Source organism: Scyliorhinus canicula, chromosome 18 (assembly GCF_902713615.1).
Source record: "Scyliorhinus canicula chromosome 18, sScyCan1.1, whole genome shotgun sequence".
In the NCBI taxonomy this organism is placed as follows: domain Eukaryota; kingdom Metazoa; phylum Chordata; class Chondrichthyes; order Carcharhiniformes; family Scyliorhinidae; genus Scyliorhinus; species Scyliorhinus canicula.
This window is the reverse complement of record NC_052163.1, coordinates 31,652,079-31,678,471: the sequence shown is the minus strand read 5'-3', so window position 1 is coordinate 31,678,471 and position 26,393 is coordinate 31,652,079. Positions and strand designations below refer to the sequence as shown.

Below are 26,393 nucleotides of genomic sequence, written 5' to 3'. Positions count from 1 at the left end.
AGTCAAGTACTAGGGGACATAGGTTTAAAGTGTGGGGGGGAAAGTTTAGAACAGATGTGCGAGGCAAGTTTTTTTACACAGAGGGTCAGATGTGCGAGGCAAGTTTTTTTACACAGAGGGTGGTAAATATATGGAACGCGCTGCCTGGGGAGGTGGTGGGAGCAGGTACGATAGCGGCATTTAAAGGGCATCTAGACAAATATATGAATAGATGGGAATGGAACGATACGGACTCCCTAAGTGCAGACGGTTTTAGTTTAGGCAGGTACCATGGTCGACGCAGGCTTGGAGGGCCGAAGGGCCTCTTCCTGTGCTGTATTGTTCTTTTTTATTTGTTCTTTGTTCCTGTATTATACTCAGCCAAGTAGACTCATTAGAAAATGTTAAGGCTTGTTCATTCTAATCGAAGAACCCTTTCAATGTCATGGTACATCTTACTTGCAACATGTACCTTCTCTGGTACTAAAAATGATCTTTTACAAGTATGGCCCATCATTTCTCCAGATTGTAATTATTGTTAGATTTTGTTTTTGAAGTGAAACTGTTTTTCCCTTTCTTTTTTGTCTCGCTTATCTCTTTCACATTCCAAGTTTTCTTTCCGCTTTTGTTGGCTTTCTCTAACTGATTTGTTATGAATATACTATTATAATTGCAGTTGCTGTTTCAGGCTCAATGATGCTTATTAATTTTTCTTCTTCAATCTGATTGGTAAAGGATATACAGAGATGTCAGATGCCCTGTGATGCACATTGTGGTTTTTGGGTGTGCGTCTGACAGGAACATATTGTGCAAAACCCCACAGAAAATCAACAGGAAAGTGACAGTCTTAATCAATATTGGCAATGTTCACAGCTCAAAGCAAAATCTGGCTATCGGGGAGAATTTTACAGTCTCCATGTATGGGGAGGGGCCCATAAAATTTCCTGGATGGCCCTCCCGCTTACCCCGACCTGTCTGCACTTTCATGGGGACAGGCAGGCCTATGCCAGCCTGCCCACTCTTGTCCCAATTGAGGCCTTTCCGTAGACACCTAATGACTCCCTAAGAGCCATTTCCCATTCAGCCAGTGAGAGGACTTCAGTAGCGACGGCGTGGGGGGTGGGGGGTGGGGAGGCGGGGGGGGGGGGGGGGGGGGGGGGGTTGAAGCCCAGCAGGTCACCCTGCTCACACATTGGACAGGAAAGGATGGGGTAGGGGGGTGTGCGCCTCTCTCAACAGCCTCCTTTCCATATTGAGTGCTCCCACCACAAGGTCCTCCCTTGGCAGGTGCTCCCTGCACTCCTTACCTCAACATCACGACCCTTCCTCTTTTGTCCCACCTCACCAGGCCTCGGCCTCACTTCCCCGCCTGCACTTACCTGGTCCCATACGCCGGGTCTTTGAATCTGGACTCTGCTTGTAGTTCCAGCCCTGGTCATTATTGATACTGGTGCTCCTTGAAGTGTTTACTGGTTGCAGGGAAGTTGGGATCGGTGGGTATGCATTGCCCTTTGATTCTTCAGGTGGCAGGGCAGGAAACATGCCTTCTGAAAATTACTGCAAATTAATTCTTGCTTCCTCCACGCAACCCAGGGCAGAATTTCTCTCCTATATTTGCAAATTCTTAACTTCTTGAAAAAGCTCGACAGCTGTGTCAGCTTTTCATTGACAAGAAAACAACATTCCACAAAAGTACAGTAATCAGCCCAAGTTGGCAATGGACTCAACTGAATTCAAGTGAATATAGCTTTGTCAGTAGAGATGAGCGAGAACAATCATTGGAAGGCCAAATTACCTTTCATTTTCTTTGATGCTTCATCTGAAACCTAATACATTTCTGACAGCCCCGTTGTCCTGTGCATTTAATCCTATTAACGCAAGTTTTAATTTAAAAGCACATTCCAAGATAACTCATATTTAGACACTTTTCGTGGAAAAGTGGTGGAAAAATCTAAACACATGACAGATGCTTGCAGAAGCTGAACTAATCAGGCAAAACTCCCAGAATGAGACTATGTTGGTTTCCTCCAGCAAATATTGGAATTTGAATTAATCATCTCTGTCTCAATTTCACTGACTTCTGTGTGGGTCTTTAAGGTTTTGAACACCTCACAAAGCAATTTGCAGGATTGCAGCATCAATAACAGCCAGCGTTGCCAAGGCCGTAAGGACTGAAAATTTGCAACATACAACATGGGTGCGGGTCACACCAGGACAGGAACGATGCCAGAAAACATGTTGCTGTCAAGCTAGTGGGAATTGCCACAGAATTGCAACCTTGCAAGTCTCCATGGGATGAGGTTGCTAAGTACACGGAGGAAACTTAATTAACCAAGGAAAGTCACCAGGGATTTTTAAAAGAACTTAAGAACATGAGAAAAAACAGGAGCAGGAACAGGCCCATTGAGTTTGCTGTAGTCTTTCGCTTCAATTTCACTTTGAAGTATCCCTCTATCCCTTTTCCCTGAGTATCCCTGTTTCGAAGATACTGAATGGCTGAAAATTCCCAACTCTCCAGGATTGTGACCCAGACAGTGGTAAATTTGAAAAATAAACTTGCCAATCAAACCGCTGGAATGCGTTGGAATGGAATGTCACAAATCGGGAGGTCTTTAGCAAGTTATTCCAAATTCCTAGGTCATTTTCAAAAATCAGGCAATATTTTGTTTAATGTTCAGTCTTGTTGTAATGCAGGATTTAAGCACACAGGCAGGTGGAACTTTGCACACTTGATTAGCTTTGGGATAGAAATGGAAATCATTTGGATTCTGGCTTTTGATGCAAACACAGTAACAGAGGGACTAATTACCCACACTACTTTGAGACATGAGATACATGTTGAATGTAACTTCCTTGGGAGGAACAGGGGTCTTTGGACATGTTGGGAGAATTTTAACATTGGTGAGTGTGTGGGTTTGGGAGCAGGTGGGTGAATAGTTCAATGGGCAATAATTTTGAGTGCATTACATGCTGGCTTCAACCCACCAAATTCCAGATTTCCCTGAGGTAGGACAAGAAACCTCTCCTGGCATTTTAAATATGTTAATGAGGCTGAAAACTTTAGATTGAATCTATATACGTACATACGAATTAGGAGCAAAAGTAGGCCACTTGGCCCCTTGAGCCTGCTCTGCCATTCAATAAGATCATTTTTTGCAAGTTTAATTGCAGGTGGCTGTGATTCCTGGACTTCAGGAATAATTGTCACAATGAGATGAGGTCAGCCTTTGGAGAAGGCATGGGCTTTTACACTCCCATGCTCATCCAGTAAAAGGCTCAACTTCATACAAAAAACCTTGGAATTGGTGTCACCTTTAAAATCTTACTTTCCTTTCCCCTGGGGTCAGATTTAGGAACTAGCTACTCCAGTGGCCTCCTCTGGAGTGCTGCCGGCTAATGGAGATGAAGCCTGTCAATCAAGCTATCTTCCCCTCATAAAACTTATCATCCCAAAAGCCATATGGCCTCCACAGCAGCATGTCGACAAGCAGACATTTCCCTCATAATTCTCAAATCACTGGAGATTACTTTGCCTCATGTCTTCGATTGGAATTAATAGTGATTATTAGTTAACAACTACATTATTGTTTCATCATTCCATTACTAGGATTCTAGAAGGGAAATGGGAAATTCGATGCCTTTTGTTCTCTTACAATTTCTATGTCCCCATAGAGGTTAATGATACCTGCTATAATGCCCTTGACAGGCAGAATGGGGCTAAGGATAAAATCTGAACTTTAGAGAGCCAGTTTTAAATGCCTGATGAAAACTTAATAGTTGTGGATATTTATGTGGAAGTTCAACTTCCAAGTTCTACAAACTAGAAAATATGACCCTGAAGTTATGTAGCTAACAGGGGTCTCACCTGCTGGTTGGAGAGCCAGCCCTGTGTCACCTCCTTTAAGGAAGGTCTGCCAAATTAAATGCCAATCAGGTACTCAACTGGGCAACAGCTAGCCTTCCCCGGGATCAAGGACCCCAGTTGGTGGAACAAACGGCTTCCCAGTGAGAGCCGGCGGCCAATCAATGGCTGGCAGTTCTTTGCTTGCCGTGCTAGCGAAAGTGGAGCTGCTACCGGCAGCCCAGGTTCGCCGAGGCCTAGGATCACTGAGGGACCCAGGTCTGCAGGTGAGTGATGGGGGGGAGGGGTGGGGGTGGGGGCGGTGCGGATGTGGGTCGTGGTGTATATCACTGGAACGGGGAGGGGGTCAGCTGCAAGAGCCGGGGTTAGCTCTCAACACGATCCCCTACTTCCCGATGCCAGGTCCTTCAGTCAAGCACTGAGCGCCTGTGACCATGGGACACGACTGGAAGTCTCCAAGCAACACCAACAGGGATTGCTTTGCGGGCTTCCCGCCATTGAGTGAATGTCAACAACAGCAGGGTGAAGCCCTTAATTGGGCATTGATTACCTACCTAAGGGCTCAATTGATGGCAGGGTGGTAAGGCCATCCATAAGCTTTTGCACCTTGCTGCAAAATCCGGGCAGAGGCAGGAACACGGCAGTGTGTTCAGCTGGTGCACTCCAACCCATTTAGTTGCCAACCCGCCACCAGGCTCACCTCAGAGGATGGCGTAAAATTCCACCCACTGTGTTCATAGGACCTGTTACATTCTGAATCACATGGATCCCAACTGATATTCCTGTAACTTCACACCACTGTAAACATTTATATCATACTTTAGACAAATTAGCTTTAGTTCTGACTCAGGGCTGATCTTTCCTGGCTTAAGTATAAGATTACAATCATTGATTTACAGCTGTTCTTTTAGCTCTGACATCTGAACAAGGGGCTGGTTTAGCACAGGGCTAAATCGCTGGCTTTGAAAGCAGACCAAGGCAGGCCAGCAGCGCGGGTTCAATTCCCATACCAGCCTCCCCGAACAGGCGCCGGAATGTGGCGACGAGGGGATTTTCACAGTAACTTCATTTGAAGCCTACTTGGGACAGTAAGCGGTTTTCAATTTATCTGAACCTCTTGAGGGCTTCCTCACAGGATTTCTGGGTCACCTGTAAATTTGTACCGAATATATGTGGCCCGTGATACATGCAACTCGCACAATATTGCTTTAATCTTTGCCGGGAATATTTTAATATACATTGTCAACAAATCCCCTCCAACTCTCTCACTGTAGTCTCTCACGAGGAATAATCTGATTCGTATTTATCTAAAATATCTCTGCAAAGGTCCAGTGAGGGTCAGACACTGAAGAAGAGTTGTAAAATCAGGCACGGGATGAATAAACACAGATTCCCCACAGCAACTTCAATCTTCTCTGTACTTGAAAAGACGTGTTTTTTTTGGTGTAGCAGGGATGAGGCATCCTGTCGGCATATGTAACAATAAAAGGGAGAAAATTTCAAATGTATAGGAGGAATTTGTTTGAAAGGATGATAAGTATAGCCGGTCCCAAATCTCTGGGACGTATTACCATTTCTGCATCAAAAGGAGCTATCTTTAAATAAAATGGAAAATACTTCCATTCTCTTTGTTCTTTGCTATATATATATTCTTTACTATTTGGGCGCTATTGAAACATTTTGCAGGATGCCGATTTGAAAGTCAGTATTCCAGCAGCAAGTACTCAATGGAATTGCCATCATTAAGCAATAACATCATCAGTCTATTCCTTCTAATTCAGAGTTGCTTCATTCAAATTATCTAATGATTCAAATTGTTTCACATTAACTTCCCACTTTGCTGTGTTATTTAAACTGCTTAATTTGAGTGATTGGATAATTCAGTGCAAAAAATGATTGAATTTTCAGAAAAGCATGCGCTTGTGTGATGCCTGTGAGGGAATCAGTAATTTGCAAGGCGGTCTCTCTGAGAAATGTTTATACACTGAGTACCATTCCACTAACTAGCTGCTAATAGTTTCTCATCGTGTTTCCATTCATTTCCTCTCTATTGATCTACAGATTTGGAAATTTTTGAGTTCATCACACTTCAACTGTATCTAAATTTAGGATGGCAAAGAAAGGCCAGAATATCATGTTGGTGTTCATGTGCTGGAGCTGGTGATTTATAAGCTTTTGTCAATCCGCAATCTTCCCTCATCACTGGCATTTAATCGCTAAATGGCCCCTCCCCATCCATCACAGATAGGTTTTGGTAACTTAAAGGAACAGGTCATTTTAAATACCGGACACACTGAATAGTAGCACGTAGTATAAACCTCTGTTAAAAAATGGCTCGCCATTCAGTCTACTATCAGCATCACCAGCAGAGATTCAGTCATACTTTCAAGAACTAAAGATGCAGTAGACTTAGGAACAATACCAATTCATCTTAGAAATGACTGGCTTCCAGCTACATCTTTCACACCAAAGGAAGCTTCCATTGAAAGATTATTGGAATGGGTATCTTCTTGATCTAAGTATAGACTACTTTTCAGATAGATATGCCATCTTTGTTACATTCATTAAAGGTCTGTAACTGTCAAATTGAGCCTCCTTCACTCACTTTTCACTCACCGATGATGTGCATATCCCCAACTTTGCAACAGGGGCTGTCAGTGACAGATAATGAGAATAAAATTAATTTTGAAAAATCTGAGAAAGTGTATACCTAAATGACCCAACATCATTTATGAGGCTTGTGTGTCAACAGTGTCAGGGAACAAAGGTCGTCTTCAGTGATCTATATTTGCTTTGCTAAATATTAGAAATAAGGTATAGATTCAATTAGGTTTCATTTAGTGTTTCTGTGTAAGAAGGATAAAACTCTAATTAGATGCATTTTAGACAAAGGTGTTTGCATGTATGGGGATTTTTGGTTTCAGTTCAATCAATGTTTCTATTGTGCTGAGAGGGAGGTTATGATGGGAAAAGTAAACTCGAGCTTGGGGAAGGAATGAGATGTTGCTTAGCAACCAAGGGCCACCTTTAAGGAAGAAAGACTTTTTGAGTGTGTTTAAACTGAAATGACAGGCAGTCGGAGATATGAAGCTAGGGAGGGAACAGCTCTCAGCTTTGCTAGAATCAGGGGAGCTGTACAATGGAGTGATGGGCACAGAAGTAAGCTCCAGAGAAGCTAATGGACAGTTGATTCTAGAAACTGGAAGTGTCTCGGAAGTTTGAAGTTAAATGAACAAAAGAGAACTGCCATTGGACCAGGATACTGGTCACTGAAACTAAAGACCGAGCTGGAAGTGCAAACCTAGATGAAGTTCCATAGAATCCCTCCAGTACAGAAGGAGGTCATTCAGCCCAGCGAGTCTGCACCGACCCTTCAAAAGAGCACTCTACCTAGGCTCACTCCCCAACCCTGTCCCCATAACCCCATGCATTGATCATGGCCAATCCACCGGGCCTTCACATCTTTGGAAAGTGGGAAGAAGCTGGCGTACCTGGAGGAAACACATGCAGACATGGGGGAATGTGCAAACTCCGTACAGTCATCCAAGACCGGAAATGAACCCCGGTTCCTGGCGCTGTGAGGCAACAGTGCTAACCATGCCGCGGGGAAAAGCCAGATATCTGAAGCAATTGTAAGTTTGCTGTCTTTATTTCCACCCTTTGGGAATGTTAATATTTGGTTGGAGACTGAGTACCGGATTTTAGTGTAGAGGTAGTGTAATTAAAGACAAAGGAATACTGAAATGAGAATTGGAAAACCTGGAGGTAGAGCCTTGCTAAAAGAGCTGAGAAAGGGGCAGCACGGTGGTATAGTGGTTAGCACGGCGCTGAGGACCTGGTTTGAACCCCGGCCCTGGATCATTGTCCGTGTGGAGTTTGCACATTCTCCCCGTGTCTGCGTGGGTTTCGCCCCCACAACCCAAAAGATGTGCAGGATAAGTGGATTGGCCATGTTAAATTGCCCCTTAATTGGAAAAAAAAATAATTGGATACTCTAAATTTATTTTTTAAAAGAGCTGAGAAAAACCCTTCATTCAAAGGATAGTTAGAAAACCTGGACATGGATCCTTGATTAAAATAGCTGAGGGAAAGCATTGTTGAAAGAAGATTTTAATGCATGTCTTTTTGAGAGTGGAGTTTGGAAACAGACATGTGCCAATCATTTGGGAGGAATTTGAGGAGAAATCCACAGAAGATTCCATTGTGGAATCTTCCCGTCCAGTTATAACATCAACTGGGACTGTGACAACTGCCTATAAATATTTACTGAGATAATGAATTTCCCTAAACGTAATTTTGGGCTATTCTTTTAATCTTTTCGTTAAGGACTGGCAACTATCCTTTGATGGATTATTTAACATTATCAGAGTATTTCAACTGGTCACTATGCGGACTTCTATTGAGATTAACCTGTGGTAATTTGTTGGCTGAAATTAGTTGTACCTAACCCTTCACATTGGCAATTTATATTACTGTGACGCTGGTAAAAATTGCATGAAGATATTAACAGACCAGGTGAATGGGCCAAATTGTGGCAGATCGAATTCAATGTAAACTAGTGTGAGATTATCCATTTTGGACCAAAAAGGGATAGAGCAGGATACCTTCTATATAGGAAGTGATTAGGTACAGTGGATGTCCAAAAGACATGGGGGTTCAGGTGCGTAGACCTTTAAAATGCAAAACAGAATTATCAAGACTGAGGGAATGCTAGAAGATTGGAATAAAAAGACACAGAAGTTATGCTGCAGTTAAACAAAACCCTGGTTAGACCCAACTTGGAATACTGTGAGCAGTTCTGGGCATCATTTCTCAATGAAGAAATAATGGCCTTGGAGGGAGTGCAACGTAGATTTACAAAAATGATATCTGGACTTCAGGGATTAAGTGACGAGGAGAGATTACATGAATTAGGTCTGTTTTCTCTAGAATTTAGAAGAGTCAGAGGCGATCTGATCAAAGTCTCCAAGATATTAACATGAAAGGGCTGGGGAGATGAAGATAAACTATTTCCACTGGTTTGAGATTCTAACATTAGGTGGCATAGTCTAAATATTAGGGCCAGACTGTTCAGGAGAGATGTTAGGAAGCGCTTCTTCACTCAGTGGGTGTAGAGGTTTGGAACTCTCTCAGACAAACAGCAGTTGAAGCTAGATCAGTTGTCACTTTTAAATCTGAGATAGATAGATAGATTTTTGTTAAGCTAAGATATATTAAGGGATATGGGCCAAAGGTAGGAGTATGGAGTTAGGCCACAGATCAGCCATGATCTCATTGAATGTCGGGACAAGCTTGAGGGACTGAATGGCCTCCTCCTGTTCCTATGTTCGTCAGATAGACCCAACTCGATAAAATGTTCCCCTGTTGTGTGATTTTATTTTTAGCTTTAGGGAGTTGGGGGGGGGGGGGGTGGTTGGCAGGGTGGTGTAGGGCCCACTGACCTGAAAGGAGAGTGCCTCAGCATTGGGTAGGTGCTGAGGCCGGCTGGTTAGAAGGCCCGCCACAATTCACTGTAGTTTTGTTCCAGTTGTTTCAAAACCTGTTATGTCCTCTAGTCAAGACCCCTCACATCCCCTTATCCCCAACCTACTCCTCATGACCGCTCACGTCCTCCATCTCCAGCCAATGCTAATACATGCTCTCATTTCCCTCATAATCTCCATCTCTTCTCCATAGCCACTCACCAATTATCAACCACCGGCAGATCTCAAGAGCTATGTGGAGTTGGAAAAAAACTCTTGCAGCTCCCATTCTTACATACTTGATAGTGAAAAAATTACCATTGAAAGCATTTAAATCTCCTCAAGTAGTTTATCTCTTATAAAAACAAACAGATTTATTTTCAAACCCCACATCAAAGACTGCTAATCTTTTAATAGCATCTTCACACTGTCAATCAAACTGCTTACTCAGACTGCTCTGCTGAGCTGAGTGTAGCATTTGAAATTCAACCAAACATTCATAATAATGTTGTTATAGCCCTTGGGGAAGTGTCAACAAAGAACTATGTTGATACTGTGTGAACAAATGCTACGGTATTTTTCTAACTTTCAGCAGATAACCTGTGAATGAAAGTAGACCATCAATGGTTATTCCTTTTACGTCTCAATGACAGCTACAGCCTGTACTTTTTAAAATTTAAGGAACAACAAATTTTAAAACAACTTCAGATCAGTTGTCTGGACCTCATCCACCCTTCAGGAGCACGTACATCTGCTCCATCAATTTCTGACTGCTCCATTGAGAGTTAAGGGTCTTCCAATGGCCAAAATGGGGTCTGTTTAAACTCAGTACAGAGTTCAAATGGCCCTGCTGGCTTTTAGTTTCCCTCCTGTGAGAATCACACCTCTTGCCCCTTCCCTCCACGAGCAAATATTGGATCTGTCCGAAATAGGGACAGCACCTCTGCATCTGCATCCGATCTGCTCCATTTAACGTTCCACAGAGTCTCCCTGACTGCGAAGATCGGACCCCAGCTATTTTCCCCACTTGATGCCATACAATTCTGGCTATTCTCAACTGGGCAGGCATCTGAAGGTTTTATTTTTCTCCACATCTGCTTCCAGGGGCTCTGGGTGGCGGACACAACATGGGTCTCTCCTATCCACTGCCATGCAGCCTAGATAATTTCTAACATGGGAGGCTACCCTGCCATGCCACAGATTGTAATCATCCTGATATGTTTTTAAGATTCAGGGAAAATCATTTTCATTTGCACATTTTGTTTCTCATATCCCAGATCACTCTATCAGGTGAATCTCAATTACTCAATGTTTCCGAATATTTATCCTTTCTTTGAAATCTAATTAAACTTTCAGGGGTGCAGCAGGGTAAACAAATATTTAATAATTGATCAGGGTTACTGGATTATTTCATGCCTCCAGACTTCAGTGGCCCAGAATATTAGTGTTTCACAGCCGACTTCATTTTAAAGTTTAAAATATGAAGTAATTATACTGTACAGATAATAACCATAGGAATAATCTAACTGTTATATTTAGAAACATTATTTACTGAACATCATCACTCCTGCTCCTATTTTCCATGTTTCTATCTCATTCTAATTACACGGTCAGATAATTAACATAGAGAGCAGATTTCCAAAATTACTTGAGGTCTCAGAATCTTTGGCCGGCTCTTTTGGCAAAAGCATTTTTTTTTAATTTGCAAAATCGATTTCCACAGTTATTAAAGAAAGAACACTGAATTTGTTTTTGCCCTTTACTTTCCCAACAAATTTATCATAGAATCCCTCCAACTGCCTTGGAGGGGAATATTGTATGGGGATGTGACATTGGCAAGCATTGGAAGACCACGTGCCATGCAAAATCAATGGGATGGCCATGATGGTGGGGAGGAGAGTCTGCATGGAAGGAGGAGTGATGAGAAAACAGGAAGATAGTGAAATCGAAAAACAGATAACAAGGGCAGCACGGTGGCGCAGTGGTTAGCACTGCTGTCTCACAGCACCAAGGTTCCAGGTTCCATTCCGGCTCTGGGTCACTGTCCATGTGCAGTTTGCACATTCTCCCCGTGTTTGCATGGGTTTCACCCCCACAGCCCAAAGATGTGATGGGTAGGTGGATTGGCCATGCTAAATTGTCCCTTAATTGGGAAAAATGAAGTGGGTACTCTAAATTTATATATATATATATATAAAATGTCCTCCAGTTGCTCATCAACATTGCTAATTCTGCCAGCCTCTATTTCCTCTTCATACTTATGAAGATTTTGCTCTTAAAATGCCCTCCAGTCTGGGCTGCACGGTAGCACAGTGGTTACCACGGTTTCTTCACAGCTCCAGGGACCCAGGTTCGAGTTTGAACATTCTCCCTGTGTCTGCGTGGATTTAACCCCCACAACCCAAAGACGTGCAGAGTAGGTGGATTGGCCACGCTAAATTGCCCCTTAATTGGAAAAAAAATAATTGGGTACTCTAATTTTATTTTTAAAAAAAGAAAAAGAAAGAACAAGGTGAGAGGGAGATTGGATGGGAGGAGTTGTTCACTTCAGAGGCTGAGTAAGGAGCGGAGTGAAGATGCCTTCCTGAAAAACTCTGATCGTGCCTGAGGGATGGTAATTAGGATTTTAAAACAGAGGTGGAGGGGGTGGGGGAGCAAGGTTAGATGTTGAAAACAAAATTGAGCAGAGGAGTAGAAGGAAGAAACTGAGGTCTGGTTTTCCACAAGGGCTACATTACCATCACAGCAGAGTGGCTCCGGTGTAGCACAAGATATTGCCATCTCTGAGCCAACTTTGCATCAAAACCATAATATCAATGGAATCATCCGCAATAATGGATGCAGATATTGAGAGGCTTATTCATGGGCGAACGTTCAATCCAGAGAGTAATTAGAGAGGGGTTGTGATTGCTGTTCCCTGCAAAGTCCAATGCAGAAGAAATGAATGCATTGACCAGGATGTGCAGGAGTTTGCTGTGATTAACTCCCAGTTGATGTGCTGGGTGAGCAAATTGTGGAGAGGGGAAGGTGGTGCAATTAGTGTTGCTGCTCATAAGTGGGCAGTGCCTCAATAAACTCTTCTGAGAATCCCAAGGGAGTCATAGAACATAGAACATAGAACATTACAGCACAGTACGGGCCCTTCGGCCCTCGATGTTGCGCCGACCCGTGAAACCATCTGAAGCCTATCTGACCTACACTATTCCATTTTCATCCATATGTCTATCCAGTGACCACTTAAATGCCCTTAAATTTGGTGAGTCTACTACTGTTGCAGGCAGGGCGTTCCACACCCCTACTACTCTCTGGGTAAAGAAACTGCCTCTGACATCTGTCCTACCACCCCTCAATTTAAAGCTATGTCCCCTCGTGTTGGTCATCACCATCCGAGGAAAAAGACTCTCACTGTCCACCCTATCTAACCCTCTGACTACCTCATATGTCTCTATTAAGTCACCTCTCAGCCTTCTCCTCTCTAACGAAAACAGCCTCAAGTCCTTGAGTCACAAAGGTTTGCTGCAGACTTAACGGAGGATGTTTTAAGATTGAGTTGATAGCAGGAGAGTAAAAGGGCAGAGGAGGAGTGAAGGGCTTGGACTCACAAGCATTGGCATGAGGAGAAAGGAAAGGGAGCATAACTGGGTGACAGGTGATGGAGGGGACGGGAGAGGAGTACTGAAAAGATGCTGAGGAAAAAGGAATAGAAATAAATGGTTCATGTCCAGAGCAGCCACCAAAATGTGCATGTGAATGGAAACATGAGGAATTCTGATTACAAAAATATGGCATGGATTAACATAGTTATACCCTGGTCATAAACAAGGGGGTATGGCGGAGACAATTTGAGTGAGTCGGAAGTTAAATGTAGGAGCTGTTGTTTTTGGATGAAATGGACTTTTATTCAGGAGGCGTGTCGAGTCAACCAGGAACCTGTAGGATCAATCCAGAGGTCGGGTGGAAATGTTTTTGGCTCAATAAGTAGTACGTATTGCACATAAGCAGTTGCATTGGGTGTGATCGAATGGCCGTGCTGCACCAGAAAAGCAGCTTGCCGCGATGCAGCGTTTGAGATAGAAGCCGGGAGATCTTAATCCCGGGAGCTATCTACCGCGCAACACCTCGTGAGATCTAACGCGATCTCACAAGATTTTGCGATGTAAATCCCGCCCATCATAGGAGAGTCACTTTTTGGCAAATCTGAATATTAAAGCAAGATTGCTAGTCTCACTTTAATGTGCTGTTTCCCAAGGTACCCGCGGCATTGGAATCTATCCCTTTTGCCTAGGCGACCTCGGTTGAATGCTGTTCATTACTGGTCTCCACAAACGGGAACTAGATGGAATGGTACTTGCGGGGGTCTCCCAGGGGATTGGATGGCCCCAGCTGCATATCCTTTGGGCAGGGTGGTGCCCTGGCACTACTGGTACCACCTGGGCACACCAGCTATGTCAGCCTGGCACCCTGGCAGTGCCACCTGGGTGCTACCTTGACATTGCCAAGGTGCCCAGGTGGCACTGCCAGTTTTCAGTGGCATTGCCAACATGCCAGGTTGGCACTGCCAAGGTGCCAAGCTAGCATTTCATGCACAGTGTTGGGGGGTTGTGAGGGGCTCCGGGACCCTCTGATAGTGCATTGGAGCCTGGGTTCGGGGATCGCTCTGGGGCTCCCAGAATCTCTCGCTACACTGAGGAGTTCCATTGAGCGCAGCTCCTGAGTTCTCAAAACGGGGCTATGTACGGCCTTGGCCGCAGGTTACCTGCTGAGACCCCCTTACCTAACCCGGGTGTCGTTTTAAAGCATTGCGTTCCTCGGGGCTGCGAGCGCCGGAAAATACACGGCTAAATGTGCTCACTTTTGGACTTTGTTCCCATTTAGTTAAATCCCACCCAACATCTCCAATAGTGTAATTTTCAGTCAGTATTTAAAGAAAGAAAATGAAAACCATCAGAAATCAATGGAGACAAAGAGAACTATACGAGTGTTAGTTACAGTTCTTGGCAATATATTGGTAAGTTTGGACTGTATCTTCTGGTCTCAGGAAACTCCGACCTGTGCACTTTCTTTCATGGCTTGCAAACTAAGCACCCAACCCATGTTTGACTTCACACACCATTTTTGTCTTTTCACACTGGGGTTGGGTTTAAAGTGCAGTTTTTCAGCTAGAAGACCAGTTAGTTCCCCATCAAAGTATACCACCTCCCAACAATGTTTAAAGGCTTCCAAAACGTCACCCTTCATCACCTTCACCCCCACCCATGTCCCCTCAGCTTGCTCATGCCATCCCATGTTGCCTCTATGACCCCATGTATCATCCATACGCTTTCCAATCACCCATGCTACCTGTATGCCCCCACGTATCTTCCATGCCTCCTTAAACCATCCATGCCAGTCATCCCACCACTTCACCACCCCATATATCCTCCACTCATCCAGTGTGGTCTATGCATCTACCTCAGGCTCCATGCAAAATCAATGGAGAATATTTTACATTCCTTGGGGGGAAATATTAATCTCTCACCATCTAACATAAGTTCCCATATCATTGATAGTAAAAGAAAAAAACATTCTGGTATGTGAACAAACCTTAGGATTTTAGTCTATTAGCTTGTATAAACAAACAGAAAACCACATCTAAAGGGCAGCACAGTAGCACAAGTGGATAGCACTGTAGCTTCACAGTACCAGGTTCCAAGGTTCGATTTCCCCGCTGGGTCACTGTCTGTGCGGAGTCTGCACATTCTCCTCACGTCTGCGTGGGTTTCCTCTGGGTGCTCCGGTTTCCTCCCACAGTCCAAAGACATGCAGGTTTGGTGAATTAGCCATGCTAAATTGCCCTGAGTGTCCAAAAAGATGAGGAGGGGTTATTGGGTTACGGGGATAGGGTAGAAGTGAGGGCTTAAGTGGGTCGATGCAGACTCAATGGGCCAAAGGGCCTCCTTCTGCACTGTATGTTCTATGTTCTAAAAGCACAATCTGTTATCACAACTTCTTGAAACTTTCATTCATTCTCCAATAAATGGGCTACCTACTGTGCTGAATCCTATTAGTACTTGAAACTCAGTGAAGCATTAATAATGGCCACAGCTGTCCAAACAATAGAGTGCTCTCTGGGTAGGAAAGAATAAGTACCTAGTTTAATTTCAAAGCAGAGGAGAGGCTTAGATTTTTTCCAGCGTCAAAACAAGACTCTTTTATAAATTAGACAGGGCCATTTAAATTACAGTGGAAAAGATGGTTGCATGGGTTGACATGACATTTTGATACATTTTTCACTGCATTCTAGTGATGTTCCAATGGGAACCTTAGGGTCAACGTACCTTCGAAAAACTGTTCCCTATGGTGAATCATTGCATTAAAAATATATCTGCATTATAACACTGCACTTAATAGTGACATTTAAATGTGTGAAAACTTTACATTTACCTTTCAGAATGTTCCACACTGCTTAGCAGGCTTTTCGTCTTCTTCACAAACTCTCAAACCTGGCATGCTTTTTCTTTTACAAATTTAGAGCACCCAATTATTTTTGCCAATTAAGGGCCAATTTAGAATGGGTTGTGAGAGTAAAACACAAGCAAACACAGGGAGAATGTGCAAACTCCACACGGGCAGTGACCCAGAGCTGGATCGAACCTGGGACCTCGGTGCCATGAGGCAACAATGCTAACTACTGCGCCATCTTGCTGCCCTCACCTGGCAGGCTTCTATTGGGTTTTAATGTGCAGGAGAAAATCAGACTTTGATCCCCATTTGAAATGAGGAACCCAACCTCAACAGGGAGGGGGGGGGGGGGGGGGGTGCATTTTGCACACTCACTCAGCATTCTCAACCTGCAAAAATGCCAGAGGAAAGTGGCACAGATATAGGTATTCTGAGAAACATTGGGTGATTTCCTCCACAAAAACAAAATGCGGCCTTTCACTCAATGAAACACATCTCCGCACCCTGACAAAAATTTGGACAATTATCTCTGTAATATTTCACCCGGACTATTTTTTTTTGCAGCGGATCTTGTGGAGAGAGATATGAAATTTTCACTGTGCAGAGGGAGAAGACATTAGGCTTTGACATGTTCTGGTTGTCAACAGCGATTTTCAGAGTAGAACATAGATGGGATGTGTCTGGGGAGACAAAACATATGGAGGATTATCAGCAAGTGTTTCTCAACTGTTCTCGGTGTGTTGGTGGGAAGGTGTAATCGCTTCACACAAAGACCTTTCAGACACATTTGTGAGTAGAGAATGAATTTACCAAGATGTTGTGCTGTGCTATTTTTACTGTATAATATATTTAATCTATTTCTATGGAAAATCAATTGCAGTACATTTGTTTAAGTTTACTGTGGATGTGCTAGGTATATCATGTTAAAAGAACTAGAGCTGGAAGGCGGTAAGACCCAGAGTCTGAATTGGGATATATCTGCCTCCTGGTTAGATGGCACCCCTGTCCCCATCATGCTGACCCTAGCTGATATTTCCTCATCCCAGAGTGGCTGCAAAATGCACAAGTTACTGAAAATTGAAAGCTTGAAACAAAATATGTGTCTGGATCAGGAATGAGAGAGCGGGGAATGAGATTAGGAGAAAACAGGGATACCAGGACCAGGTCTTTGAAGAGCACAGGGATGTTGAAGGCTGGAAGAAAGTTGGTGCAGGGCCTAGTTCTGGATTTGAGCAGAAGCAGGAAAGCCGACGCCAGGAGGGTTGTTCCCAGTTGATGTTATAACTGGACAGCAACATCCCATAATTGAAGCCTGGCCACCAGAACATAAATTTTACTAAAAAAAAAAGTGGATGAACAGAGTCACAGGAACGCTAATTATTTTAAACAACAAGGAAAATAACTTTTATTAAACAATTACACACAGGTTTTTAAATTAACACGATTACAAAGTACATTGAAGCTACGATGGGCTCATTAATGCAAAGTCCTTTTTTAAAGCACACAGATTGACTGTGGTAAAATACACACACTCCACTCTGAATCCAAGTTAGTGTCGGTGTTGTTTTCCTCAGAAACCTCCCAGATGATTTGCACGAGAGTTTCCAAACTCCACACCCAACAAACATGGTTTAAAATCCTCTATATCTCAATAATGCTTTCCCTCAGTAGTTTGCATCACAAAATCCTGACCAGGTTTTTCATATGACACTTTTAACCAAAGCTTGCACTCTACTATTCACAAAGAATCCAGTCCATGATTTTACATCTCCGCCATTAGGATTTCTTTGTCTTGCCTGCTGTACAAACTCTCCACAATTGTTTCAACTCTCATTCCCAGATACTAGTAATATGGCATGAAACATTTAAGTTAACTCTGAAGTGTGCTTTCCCACTTTAAACTGGTACTGCAATTGTCTCTTTAAATCAGAACCCTTTGTTTACTCTTCCTTGAAATCTTTTTTAAAACCTTGGTCTCTGTTCTTTTAACTCCAGTTGTCTCAGAGAGTCTTTTGGCGAGATTCTCCACTCCAACGGCAGAGTGTTGGTAACAAAAGGGGAGTGTTTCACTCCGTGGTCGGCGCCCGTTCCGGGACCCCATTCTGCGCCATACAAGGGGGCCAGCAGTGACGCGGCGGGAAGCTCGGGGGCGTGGCCTCAGAGCCACGCCGGAAACGGGGCGTCACACAATCGACACGGCGCCGCGTCGCACATAAGGTGACGCAAGCACACAGGCTGCAAATGGAGCAACATAGTGCCACGCCGAACAGCGCCCCGGTTCACCGACCACAACCTGGAGATCCAGCTCTCACTGGGCCTCATGCAGGGCAACAGCCCCTGCCACGGTGGCCAACAACGCTGGAATATGGGTCAGCATTGTTCTATCTGTAGGGGGTGGGAGTAGGGTTTCAGCATTGGTATATACCCCTTCACAACCAGGTGGCATGGGCTACATGGCCAGCCCTGTTGCCAGCACGCACCCCACCCATGCCCACTCGGTGCCCTGAGACCTCTCAGCCGTTCTCTCTGCCAGGGCCACTGTCTGGTGGCAGTGCCCGCACCGGGGGGCTCCTGTGTGTGCCGCCCTGGACATACCCGCTGGTGGGTGCCGTCATTTTGGCGGGGGGAGGGTGCGGGTGTCTGGCACACGTCAGGACGGTCGGGCCGCCTGCGCCGCGAAGTGAACAGGTTGGGTGGACAGCCGCGTGACCGCCGTCACGGGATCTGGCTGTTGGATCCGCCCTGCCATGGCGGGTGATGGCCGCCCGCAGCTTTTGTAGCCCCCACCCTTCTTCCACATCCCCACCCCTGGATGTGTGGGCCCCCTCCCCCAATACCCCCGGATGTGTGACCCTCACCCCCCCAACACACCAGGATGTGCGCCCCCACCCCGGATGTGTGTGCCCCCTCATCCAATACCCCCGGACATGTGCCCCCCCGACCCACACTCCCGGATGTGTGGCCTCCGACCCCGGCAGCCTCCCCCACACCACCTGCAAACACGGCCATGCCTCCTCCCCCCCCCCTCCGTCATCGGGACTTCGGCCCATCTGGCCGTGAGAATCCCTACTACAGCGGCGAATCACCGGTGCGACCATTTCCGGCGATTCTCCGAGCGGCCGGGCGCCATGCGCCGGCGTCCGTTTTGCTATGCATCGTAGAATGGCGTCCCGCCATTGGAGCGGCTTTGCGTGCAGATTCTCCGACCCGGCGAGATGTCAGAGTATTCCGCCCCTTATATCCCAATTCCCTGGTTATCTGTGATGTGTTGGGTATGCTGGGTCTGTGAGGACTGCATTTACCATAGCAGTGAGAGAGGCAGGCTTCCAACACTTGGAGAAATGCAACTCTATTTTATTGAACTACCAACTGTTAAACATACTTAAACTGTGGGTTGACACTATGCTGAGTTGACTGGAGACCTTAGACTAACCTGACCAAACTATCTTACTACCACATGGTGGATGTTTGAGTTGTTGGTCACAAGCTCTGGCTGTCTCAGAGGCTGCATCCCAGAGGCTGCATCCCGGGAAAACTAGTGCCCCCTGGCTTTATAGTGGCCGTGTCCTGTCTGGTGATTGGCTGCTGTGTTCTGTGTGTTCATTGGTCATCCTGTGTGTCAATCAATGTCTGTCTGTGCACCATCATATACGTGTGTGTATATTATGACAATCTGGACTGTAACTTGTTCTTTCAGAAGTTTGCCTCATTGCAACCCTTTGTCCTGTCCAGCTTCTCTTGGCAGAGGTGAGAAATGTTCACTTCCCTATGCCCTGTCTCCAACCGCAATATATCCAGCTAAAGCTAAGACTTAAAAAGCTTTTTCCCTTAAAATGTCCTCCAGTCAGGCAGCACGGTGGCGCAGTGGTTAGCATTGCTGCTTCACGCGCAGAGGTCCCAGGTTCGATCCCAATTCTGGGTCACTGTCCGTGTGGAGTTTGCACATCCTCCCTGTGTTTGCGTGAGTTTCGCCCCCACAGACCAAAGATGAGCAGAGTAGAAGGATTGGCCACACTAAATTGCCCCTTAATTGGAAAAATGAATTGGGTACTCTAAATTTATATTAGAAAAACAAAAATGTCCTCCAGTTGCTCAACATTGCTAATTCTGCCAGCCTCTATTTTCTCTTGATACTTAAAAAGCTTTTTTCCCTTAAAATGTCCTCCAGTCAGGACAACACGGTAGCATAGTGGTTAGCACAGTTTCTTCACAGCTCCAGAGAACCAGGTTCAATTCCGGGCTTGGGTCACTGTCTGTGCGGAGTCTGCATGTCCTCCCCGTATCTGCGTGGGTTTCCTCTGACTGCTCCGGCTTCTTCCCACAATCCAAAGATGTGCAGGTTAGGTGGATTGCCCACGCTAAATTATCCTGAGTATCCAAAAAATATTAGGTGGGGATACGGGGATAGGGTGGCATTGTGGGGATAGGGTGGAGGTATGGGCTTAGGTAGGGTGCCCTTTTCCAAGGGCCAGTGCAGACTCATTGGGTCGAATGGCCTCCTGCTACATGTAAATTCTATGATACCATAGCCCTCTCTAAGCACAATGGAAACACAGTTGGAACTTAACCAACCCCACACATACAAACACCATTGTCCCATATGAATGATATCCCTGCCATCATAAGGTCAGAAGTGGGGATGTCCGCAGATGACTGCACAATGTTCAGCACCATTCGTGACTCTTCAGATGATGAAACAGTCCATGTCCAAATGCAGCAAGATCTGGACAATATCCAGGTTTGGGCTGACAAGTGACAAGTTACATTTGCGCCACACAAGTGTCAGGCAATGACCATCGCCTATCAGAGAGGATCTAACCATCACCCCTTGACATTCAATTGCATTACCATTGCAGAATCCCGCACAATTCTGAGGGATTACCATTGATCAGGAACTGAACTGGACAAGCCATATTTATACTGTGGCTATCAGAGCAGGTCAAATGCTAGGAATCCTACACTGAGGAACTCACCTCCTGACTTCTCCAAAGCTTGTCCACCATCTGCAAGGCACAAGTCAGGAGTGTAAAGGAGGGAGAGGCCAGTGATTTGAGCAGAAATGTTGAATTCAGTTTGTGACGACTGAAGTTAGAATCGGGAGTTCAAGAATTGACCCTAATAACTTAATGATTGATAATATATGAACTCTTATGTGGTTATCAGAGACGCACGAGCCAAATAAAAATGGCGGTAGATAAAGACAACCTTTTATTTTTTGAAGAATGTTCTAATGAGAATTCTATTATTTTTGAAGAATTGGAAAGAAGGAGCCCCATGTAGGTAAAAACATATCAGCGGGGTTCTCCTGTTTTCCGACACGACTCGCCCCTGCTGGCAGCGGGATTCTCCGTTCCCGCAGCCAGCCAATGGGGTTTCCCATTGTGGGCCACCCCACGTCGTCGGGAATTGCATGGGTTTGGGTGCGCTGCCGGCGGAGTTGAGGAGCCCGCTGGTCTTGTCTGGGCTGTTCATGTCTTTGATTACCCTTTATAAAACAAGGCACACCTAACTTGGCTTGTTTGAGGAAGACTAATCAAAGACACACTTTGACTTAAGATGTAGCAGCAGATTTGTGCCACCTTCTGGAAGCTGGGGCGGGATTCTCTGACCCCCCCCCCCCGCCGGGTGGGAGAATCGCCGGTCCAAAGTCCCGCCCGCCTGTAGCCAGTCCCACCCGCCTGTAGGCAGTCCCGCCAGCGTAAATCAGAGTAGGTCCCTTACCGGCAGGACCTGGTGGCGTGGGTCTGGGGTTCCTGGGGGGTCGCGGGGGCGTCTGGCCCCAGGAGGTGCCCCTACATTGGCCTGCCCCGCGGTCAGTGCCCACCGATCCGCGGGCGGGCCTGTGCCGTGGGGGCACTCTATTACTCCGCATCGGCTGCTGTGGTCCTCCACGATGGCCGATGCAGAGACAAACCCTCCCGTGCATGCGCGGGGATGACGCCAGCACGCGCTGGCGCTCCTGCGCATGCGCTGACTCGCACTGGTTGGCGGAGACCCTTTGGCGCTGGTTGGCATGGCGCCAGGCCCCTATCCCACCGGCCGGCGGGGCACAAACCACTCCGGGGCGGGCCTAGCCCCTTAAGGTGCAGAATCTTCCACACCTTTTGGGCGGCCCAACGCCGGAGTGGTTCACGCCACTTCGTCCTGCTGGGACCACCTGCCCCGCTGGGTATGGGAAAATCCTGCCCTTGATTTCTGGCAACCTTCAGCTTAGGGATGGCACTATCAATGGCTGTCAATGTCACTATATTATTTATGCTTGGTCTGTTCCAAAGAGCCACAAGGGATGTCAGCAACATCAGTCAATCTGCTGTTCACAGATGCATCATGCATTGTTTGCTGGAGCAAACAATTTCATCACTTTCTTCATGGGCAATGGGCAGCAGAATGAGAGACAAGGGTATTTTTCACTGCGGATTCACCAAAATCTGTGGCGTCATTGACATCCATTTGGTCCAAAGAGCTCCTGTACATGATCCCTTTGCCTTCATAAACCATGTCGGTCATCAGAATAAGATCACACAGGTGAATACACATTTTCCAGTCAATTGAAGTGACAGTTTCATTTTGAGACAATACGCAGTGTCGAAACGGGCAAGTCACAAAGTAGATATGGCAATGCGGAGGTTAGGTTGCTGGACCTATCACCCATAGGTCTAAATAAATATTCCAGAGAATTTGAGTAAAGTCCCACCATGATAATTAGAGAATTGGAAAAGCTGGAATTAAAATAATAAAAGTGACCAAGAAGATGTCAGATTCTAATAGCCCAACTGTTTCATTGGTTCCCTTTAGGGAAAGTAACCTACCATTCTCATCTGTTCCGACTGACATGTGAGTGTTACTTCACACCAAGTTGGTTGCCTCTCTCCTTCCCTCTGGACAATCATTCTGATCGAACACCGAAGAAGATTGCACCTTGCTCTTTTATTATGTGGCAACAAATTGTCCTTGGATTATGTGACAACAAATTGTCCTTGGATTCACTATGTGTGGGCAACAACAAACAAGAAAGCCAATGAAGATTAAATGACGATAATTGTATTGCTCTTGCCAATTGAGGGATGTTATCCCTGAACAACCTTCCTAATGGTATCCATTCATGGACCTTGCAATAAGAAACTGGTTAATGTTGCAACAATGCCCATGTGTTTGAAAGTAGACATTGAAAGCTACAAATTAATAATTCAGCAGATCTGTAAATTGTACACCTTGTTGGGAGATGCTCTTCCTGTTTATTATGAAGCTTTCAGTAAAACTCGGTTACTAAGCTGTGGCATGTTCAGAAAATGTGTTTACATTGTCGCATGGAGGCAAATATAAATGACAATGATTTGGACTGAATGAAGCTTAAGTAAAACACATGATGACTATATAAACTGTAACAAGTCTAAGTAATAACCAGATAATAAACACGTGACATATACCAACTCTGAATAGGAGATTCAAGAAATACCTGTTGACCAAGCCTTTATTTTTAGGTAAGGAAAAAAGCCAAAGTTGCATTTATTTAGCAACTTGCATGGCCACGAGATGCCCCAAAGTGCTTTCGAGTCAATGAGGAACTTTAGCATTGCAACCATTGTCTTCCTCAGGAAATGTGGCGGCCAATTTGTACAAAAGGAGCTCCCACAAACAGCGATGTGGCAGGGACCAGGACGTGATGGACAAGGTTGATTTTCAACCTGTAAGTCCTTCCAATACACTTCTGCCAGATGGTAAGAGCAGGAGTCTCTCCTGGGCAGCCATGCTTGATGCAGAATGGCACCCTGCTTGTGATCTGTTTCAGGAAACGCTGTCTTTAGAGACAGATGTAAGCACGTGCTTTGTTTACCTCAGGCACCACTAGGTGTGGGAAGAGAGAAGGAGAAGAATTCAAGAGAAAGAATGCTTGCGCTTAAAGAAATGTCCAAGGAATACAGTAGTGTGGTGATTGTTACTGGATGAGCAATCCATGGCCAAGATTATCCGGTCTCCAGATTATGAGATCAGATATACCACCCACCCCCCACATGCAAAAGATGGGCGTCAGGACACCACAGAAGTTCTGACATGCTGACTTTCTGAACTTTCAAAGAGCAATTCCTTTGGTTCCCAGGACCAAGCTAAAATATCTCTAATTCCAAATAGTTACATAGGAAATGTTAGACAGAAAAATCAGTGCCCAACATTTGAGTAACTATTCACCTGACACCCCCGACTCAACCCCAACCTGTTAGGCCCCCAATCATCCAACTCTTTCCCCCCCCCCCCCCAACCCACCACCTCCGACCAGACCTCACAGGCTCCTTCACCTGATTTGCCTGATGACTCCGACCTAGCTGCCATCCTGTCTACTTCCCTTACCCACCCTACCCACTTGCACATCTACACATTCACCCATTCACTCCTCACACTGAAAATCTGTTTAAAATGTCCCAAAGCCTTTTGGTATGATAATGAACACTTCATAGAAAATGGCAGCTGGTGTCCTAAAAAGGGTGTGTGGTTTGTCTCCCCCACCCCCCCCCCCCCCCCCCTCCCACCTCCCAAGATCCAGCGCTATCATCGAATCCCCATAGTGCAGAAGGAGGAGTCCATTCAGCCTATCGAGCCTTCGCCGATCCTCTCTGAAGGAGCGCTCTACCTAGGTCCACTCCCCCAACCTATCCCTTCTAATCCCATCTAACCTGCACACTAAGGGACAATTTTAGCATAGTCAGTGCACATCTTTGAACTGTGGGAGGAAACCTGAGCACCCGGAGGAAGCCCACGCAGACGGGTAGAACATGTAAACTCCACACAGTTACCCAAGCCAAGAATTGATCCCGGGTCTCTGGTGCTGTAAGCCAGCATTGCTAACCACTGTGTCACCGTGCCGCTGTGAGGAAGCACTTTGATGGAAAACTGCTCCCCATTTCTGAAGAAACCAGAATGGGAAGATCCAGCCAGGAAAGCAGAGTAGTTGTGGTGCAGAAAAGAAGGAGCTGAGCATTGATCCAATACTGATTGTCGGACTTGCTACGCCTCCGAAGATTCGAGTGCATGAATTTTTAAAAATTTAAATTCAGTTTTGAGCAATCCGGAATTTTTTTTAAAATGGTGAAAATGTGATCACAATGCAGTGGTTGTAGAAACACAGCTGGTTCACCATTGTCCTCTCGTCGCAGAATAAGTTGATAAGGTTTCTAAAGCATGGCTTTATAGATCTACTCAGACTGGACTTTCAGGAATACTGGGGAACTTGGAGATGTGGACAGGGATAAAAGATACTCGTGCCGGTTGGGGTGACAGTTTCTGACTCCTTCTGTTCAAGGGAGGCCAGCACTCCATGCTTCCTTTTCTACGCGCCGGCCCCTGTAGCCCTGCGCCATGTTGTGTCGGGGCCGGTGCGTTGAAGGAGGCCATTGTGCATATGTGCGTTTGTGCCAGCGCCACTGTGCATGCGCGGTTCCCACGGTGCCCAGTTTGTGCCGGGATCTGCAGCTGGAGCGTCGCGAACCACTCCAGCGCTGTGCTGGCCCCCTGTAGGGGCCAGAATGAGATGTGGGAGCCGTCGTAAAATGCGACAACATTTATGATGGCGTGGACACTCTGCCGCGGGATTGGAGAATCCCGCCCTAAATTTTTAACTTGCATCCAACGGACACTCAACTCCCAGAACAACCCAATCTCCTGTTCTTTCTTGAAATATGTCAAACGTTTCTCAGATGAAAGGTCAAAACGTGATTTCTTGTCCTGCAACATTGACTACAAGACGTTAATTGGCTTCCTTTTTGGGAAGATATACAGACAGGAGGGTTTTAAGAACTGGTTGTGCCAAGCCAAACACAAAGAGAAGTAATTGAAGCAATCTGGAAAAACTGCTGAAGAGAACAGTTCTCTTAAGTAAAGAAAAGCCCTATCTCGACAATGTAAAAATCCAAGTGACTGACTATCAGAAACAAACTCAGGAGAAACCCAAATATTCTTTTACTTTTATTTGAACTCTAACTTTTCTTACTTCCACTATCTGTGTGTGTGTGTGTGTGTGTGTCGTCATATTTTTAAAATAATTTTACCTCAAGTTTAGTAGCTAATAAACTTCCTCTTTCTTTGACTCATGAAAACCTGGTTTGATTTGTTCCTTATTAAAGTAAAGCATTTGGATTGGAAACGGCATCTCCGGGAAAGAGAAATTTAAAGACCTTTCTTGCGACCAACTGAGGAAGCAGAATAAAGGGGAGCCAGTTTGTCGCTCCTCATCCAGCCGTAGCATAGTTGTTTGTCTTGGTCTTTTCTGAACCCGGTCACAGCAGGACACTCCCAGAAGGAGAGCAGATATACTTTATTGATGCCCTCAAAGCATTCCTGAAGAGTTCAAACAAAATTGGTGACCTTGGCTCCTGAGCAACTAAAATGGAGAAGGCTCATTTAGGAATTCACCAAATGTATGACAGATTTCACCAGGAAGGTGTGTGGAGTCTTCACATTCTCCCCGTGCCTACGTGGGTTTCCTCCGGGTGCTCCGGTTTCCTCTCTCAGTCCAGAGATGTGCAGGTTAGGTGGATTGGCAATGCTAAATTGCCGCTTAGTGACCAAATGGTTAGATGGGGTTATGGGGATAGGGCGGGGTACTGGGCTTAGTTAGGGTGCTTTTTCCAAGGGTTGGTGCAGACTTAGTAGACCGA

At 45.5% G+C, this 26,393-nt stretch overlaps 1 protein-coding gene across 8 annotated transcripts in view; it reads left to right on the top strand.

Moving 5' to 3' along the window:
* rbfox3a (RNA binding fox-1 homolog 3a) overlaps positions 1 to 26,393 on the top strand; it is a 1,730,437-nt gene that overhangs the window by 967,208 nt on the left and 736,836 nt on the right. The window contains exon 1 of one of the 8 annotated variants that reach the window (XM_038776723.1): positions 16,516 to 16,533. The exons of the other annotated variants lie outside the window; for them this stretch is intronic. The gene's annotated coding sequence lies outside the window, so the exon portion shown is untranslated. Of the gene's footprint in view, positions 1 to 16,515; positions 16,534 to 26,393 lie in introns of those variants that run through there. 8 annotated transcript variants of the gene reach the window in all.